General features: G+C 54.4%; 1 protein-coding gene across 4 annotated transcripts in view; it reads right to left on the minus strand.

Annotated features, from left to right (window-relative positions):
• Nucleotides 1–5644, minus strand: part of LOC104499680 (AP-2 complex subunit beta) — a 75143-nt gene that overhangs the window by 2098 nt on the left and 67401 nt on the right. The gene's annotated exons all lie outside the window — the stretch shown is intronic.

Consider the following 5644-nt stretch of genomic DNA (forward strand, 5'->3'; position numbering starts at 1 on the left):
GTTCCCCGGGGGCAGAGGCACACATAACACTGGGGGAAAAAAAAAAAAAAAAAATCCCAATCTGCTTCATGAACCCACCTCGTTCCTTTCAGGCTGATCCCTTGTGAAGGATTTGCCCATCTTGCAGGGCTTCCTCTTACTGCTCACCGCTCTGGGTCCCTCACAACTCCCTGCCCTTACCAAGGTGAGAGTCTGCAGCTCTCTGCAGAGGGTATGAGGGCTCTGCTTTATCTCTGACCCCCAACAAGTCCCAGGTGGGCTAAACTGGAGGTGGCCAAGAGTCAGAAGATGAAGGCGCAGAAGACCCTGAGGCTCGCTCGGGTGCCTGCTTTGGAGGACCCATCCCAGCCACGACAGCACCCTCCTGCTTCCCCCCTCACGCACAGGCACTTCTGGCCAAAACGATGTCCTACAAGGCAGTAAAAATCCTTTCCTTTGTCTTTTTTTTAAACCCATCACTTGAAAGGGGAACACCCCACAGCCATCTGTCTCTCAGTAGCACAGGGCCGTGATACGCTTTTAACACGCTGCATGACCTCAGCACTGGCAGGAGATGCCTGTGGGATTTCACCCGGACACCTCTGGGGATGTAACCACGTTACTTCTAAGGGACCTCACAAGGAAACAAGGACAGAGGCAGACAGGCAGCACACAGAGACCCAAAGCAGCAGCTGCCGGCTGCCAAGGGGGTTCTCAGCCCGGCACAGAGCAAAGCTCCGACTTTGGATGCCAGTGAAAGGGGCACATTCACGCTTTGGGTGGAAGGCTCAAAGGGAGGATGACTTCACCAGGCAAATTCCCATTCCTGGTGCCCAACAGGAGAAGTTTAACTCGTTCGAGCTCTCTGCCGGGACAGGGTGCAACACTCTGCCTGTGCTGGGCCATCATCAGCAGGTTGAGCGCTTTCAACACAAAGCAAGGGGGAGAAGTGACCCTAAACCAACATGCACTGAAAGCCAAGAGAGTGGCATCGTGGGATCCACTTCAAGGAGCAGGACAGCAGCAGATAAGCGGCACAAAGTGACCACACAGCTCTAATCCATCCCTGCACCTCCAAACACCGAGATCCACCAGCATCAGTGCTGGCTTTGAGAATGGACACAAGCCGCGCTGGTGCACAGGCAGGGGACAGCAGTCTGTTCATGCTCCAGGGAATGGTAAAGCAGGAAAGAGCGAGCCCCCCAAATCCACACACTGATGCAGAGACTCCCCAGGGCAGCGCTGACAACTAGAGCTGCAGAGCAACTCCAGGGGCAGCCTGGACCCTTCGCTCATGGCTGGGGGGCACACCCTTCGTCCCCCGACTTCTAGCTGACAACTAGAGCTGCATAGCAACTCCAGGGGCAGCCTGGACCCTTCGCTCATGGCTGGACTGAACCCCTTTGCTCCCCAGACTTCAGAGCACGCAGGCTGAGGAGGGTTCAGGCATCCAGCTACTCAGCCACACTCGGATTTAGGTTTCCTCTCTTCCCCAGTTACTATGGAAACCGGCAGATATAAGTAACTAATGAGATCCTTTGCTTAAACCCCCTCATTCCCTCTGTCTCCTCCTCCCACCTCTTCTCCTCTATAAAACAAACTCACCCAGGCTGGGGAACGGGGCAGCGCAGCGCAGCCCCCTGCTCGCAGGGAGCGTGGCTGCGAGGGACCCATGCAGGGGTACAGCACCCAGATTCCCATTACCTTGTGCCCCCCCAGCCAGCGAGAGCAGCCCCCAGGGCTCTCCGAAGGCACAGCCTCCAACAGCAGAGCCGGCTCGGAGAGCACATCCGCGCCTGCAAGGGACGCAGTGCGAAGCGTGATTTTGTTTGCCCAGTTTTAACAGGCTGTAGTTAAACCTCACCAACCTGAGGCCCCTCTGGACTTGTATCCTAGATCTTCTGGCAAGGGCTCGAGACTTTCTCCACCAATCTCTAGCCCTGCTGATCAGCTCCCCCTCTGCAGGGGATGTGGTCAGAGCAAAGGTCTTCCCCGGCAAGGGGGGGCGCAGGGCAGGGGGTCGGGCTGCAAGCGGGCAGCTGTCGTTTTGGCAGCTGTGGGGCTGACCTCCATCCCACGGTGGGATGGTGAGCGTGTCTGCTGCCTGGAGATGTGCGATTTAGGGCCACAGAGCGGCCAAAGCCTTCAACTGCGTGATGGCACCTCTTGTGGTTCAAACAGCCGCTGTCTCTGCTAGGGGCCAGGTGTGTGAGCAGGGATGTACTCATAGGGGGGTGCAGGGAGGGAAACTGAGGTAGGGCGACTCCTAGGAAAGCATGTTTTCTGCTGCCTTGTCAGGTCTTAATCACTTTCTGAAGAGTGCTAGAAACCCTACCAAAACATACCCTGTCTCAGCCAGACACCCAGAGCAACTGTGAGCAGGCTGGAGGGCTGATGCTTGGCTTGCTGACTGCTCCTGCCTCTCTCAGCACAGATTTGGGGACTGGCGAGAGCCTCCCCCTCGCCCCCAGGTAGCAGCTCCCACCCCTCCCGTGTCGGGGTTTTGGAGCTCGGGCAGAGTTGCTAAGCAACTGTGCCAGGCTGTGCCTGCTGAAGGCAGGACCGCTAACGCCGAGTGACAGCCCAGCCCTTCAAAACATCATAACAACGGGCAGAGGGTGCTGGGAGCAGAGAGCCCAGCCCAGCGCTGCACAGGGCTGCTGCCTGCCAGTGAGAGCACAGCACCCACCATGGCCCTGGGCAGTGCCCGGCACAGGCAGGAGCTGCCCAGGCACATCACCCCACACATGTGGGGTCTGGTGACGCCGCAGACCAGAGCCACACGAGTCCTTCTGCAAGAGGCACAGACTACAGCTGACCTTGCTGGGCAGCTTCCTGCAGGGCTTTGGCTTTTGGCTCAATGCTCGGTCTCGAAACCCTCTTGAAGCACAATGGAAGGACACGGAAAGATTTCCCCGTCACCACGGCCAGGGAAGCCGCTGACATCAGTCCACCTTTCAGGGTTGTGGAGTTTTATTGTCTGATTTTGCTTTTTAAAGAGAATTCTTTATCCCACCTCAGACCAACAACTAAATAACACATGTGGAAACACAGGCATGCAGGGAAGAAGAGCTGAACAAGGTTGCCCTTGCACTGAAGTAATCTAATTCCTTTCAACAGCACTTTTCTTCCGGGTAAAGCAAAGGACGTGCTTAAATCTTCTACCCATACAGCTTAAGAGTTTCACTTCCAAACTCAAAGTGCCAAGACAAGCAGCTGCCAACAACGGGACTTCATACGCACACCGCAGAACCAACATTGACAAGACCCCCTCCCGAACTTGGCCCTTGTGGCATTTCGCAACGAGTGCCGAGTCTCAGGAAGGAGGATTAACGACTGCATTTTATGCCGTGGTGGCTGAGTGCATCCCCGTGCCATTTCTGGCAACACCTGAACGGTTCCGAGCATCCGGCCAAGAGCCGCATTCAAGTACCAAACACTCCTGCAGACTCTGACCTGGGGGGGAGACACTTCAGTCTAGATTCTGACAGCACATTTGTTCCCAGGCCATGCAATATTCATGGGTTCTGAAGTACATTAAACAATCAGGTTACTGGATTTGCACACACAGGGAAGCTCGTGTGTGGTCGTCTCCCAGGTTGTTCCAGCAAGAAAATTCAATTTCTCTCTGTTCTAGTGCTAGCAAATTACTGGGGGGAGTGTGTTGTGAACCAAAATGACCACTGCAAACCAATAAAGCCCTACTCAACTCCAAACACTAAAGCTGCTGTTTCGCACCAAACTGTGGACCAGTAATTATCCAATAACCCCAAAGTTCCCAGAACCGCTGAGCAGCACAGTGACTAATTGCCTCCTTAATGGCATTTGATGTCCTTGGGCAAGTCCGCTCATCCTCTGCCACTCTATGGGGTTGGGCAAGCAGAATTTGAAAAACATTTAGCTAATCTGATTTGCACATCTTAGGTTAATGTAGTGGTCATTTGAAATTTACTCAAACTTAGCATGTTGGAAAACCAGCGTAAACACAGCAAAGGGAGCTTTGGCACATGCTGAGTTGCAGGGGAAACCTCAGTTGGTATCACTGCACCAACAGCGCCCAGATCATTTCAGCTATAACAGCCTAGGGATCTGTTTTCATCCACTAGGATACTTCTCTTTCCATTAAAAAAACCCCAAATCAATTAATTGAGCACTGGATTCGTAAGAGGTGAGAATGCTGGGGTATAACCATGACCTTGATTTTCATTACCAGTCGTATTTCTGAGTACGGTCTCTTCCATAACCTCTTCAAGAGGCAGATGCACGGAGCAGCTCCAGTGAATTCCAGATGTGCTGTGCACCCTAAGCACACCTTGGCCCCACGATACCGCTCCAGAAAGACTTGCTCCTCCACAGTCATATACCTCCAGCCCTAAAGAACAGCCTTGGGCCACTGCCAGATCTCCCCACCGGGAACCCGAGCCCCAAATCCCTCCTCCAGAATGAAGAGCTTCACAAGCCTGGGATTTGCTTTGCTTTAACAAAGATCCTGGAGACAGGGACTGAGTAGCAAGCTCTGACCATTTCAGGGTACCAGCTCCTCACCTCTCAGCCTGGCACTTTATCCTGGGCTTCAGCTTGTGGTGCTGTGGGCTGCCTGCAGCAGCCAAGATTTTCTGGCTGTTCTGTGCCCTGTTCTGAGGTGAGCTGCCAGGAACAGGAGCTTTTCCTGCCATCCCCAGTGCAAACCATCAAAGCTCGAGTCAATCCTGTTCGGCTTGCCTCGTGGGCACAGGCTGGATCTGTTACCTACAAAGGCCTGGGAGCACAGCCTCGCACAGAAGCATCCCCACGGGTGAACTGTGTTTATCTCCTTTTTGTTTGAAGGAACAAAAGAAATAACCTGGGGAAAAGCCTGCAGCTCACACAGGAGGTGCTGTGGGGTGACTGTTGCACGGTGACAGACAGACAACTCTGGGCCTACCAGAAATACACAAGCTGCTTTGACAGATAAAATCCCAGCCCCCTAAAAACCCCCGTTCAAAGCCCGCTTCACTTTGGTATAAAAGAAAAAGAAGTTCAAATTTCAGTTTCTCCCTGGAAGAAAATCAGCATCCCCTGTTTAGCTGCTCTGTCTCCTGCACACAACTTCAGCCCCATTTCTCAGGCGGTGCAGAGCCGGCACAGAGCTCAGTGCTCCAGAAAGCAAAGGCTCCTTGCAGCTAGGAGGAGAAAAGCCAGGCACCAAGGGGACAGGGACCACACTTCTGCTCAGCCTCCGCCCCGCAGCAGCCCTGCGCCGTCCGGCACGCTCTGCTGCCTTGGTCCCAAGCCTGCTGCAGCCGCACAGCTCTGTGTCAGTGGCTGGTAGTGCCGCCATCAGGGCACGGCGGCCAGGAGCAGAGGTATTTTTAGGTCACAGAGGAATTCGCGTCACTGGGCTGGAATTGGTTCGAGTGAAGCATGAATGGTGCGGTGCGTCCCCGAGCCTCAACAGGAGCTCACCACCAAGTGGGTGGGCTCACGCTAGGCATGAATTACTTATCTGAGAAGAGGCAGAACGATTCCCGGGGCGGCTGCACACCTCTGTGGCGCCAGCAACGCTCCAAAACTTTTTGTCTGTGCTGAAGGGTTGCAAAAACCCAGTGTCTCTAGCTTCAGGTAGGAGCCATTGAAATGCGCAGACTTTGTTCTGCACGGCAGCTTTGCCACGGCAGGCGGCCCC

The sequence above is a fragment of the Buceros rhinoceros genome, unplaced genomic scaffold (assembly GCF_000710305.1).
Source record: "Buceros rhinoceros silvestris isolate BGI_N320 unplaced genomic scaffold, ASM71030v1 scaffold9899, whole genome shotgun sequence".
Taxonomy (NCBI): domain Eukaryota; kingdom Metazoa; phylum Chordata; class Aves; order Bucerotiformes; family Bucerotidae; genus Buceros; species Buceros rhinoceros.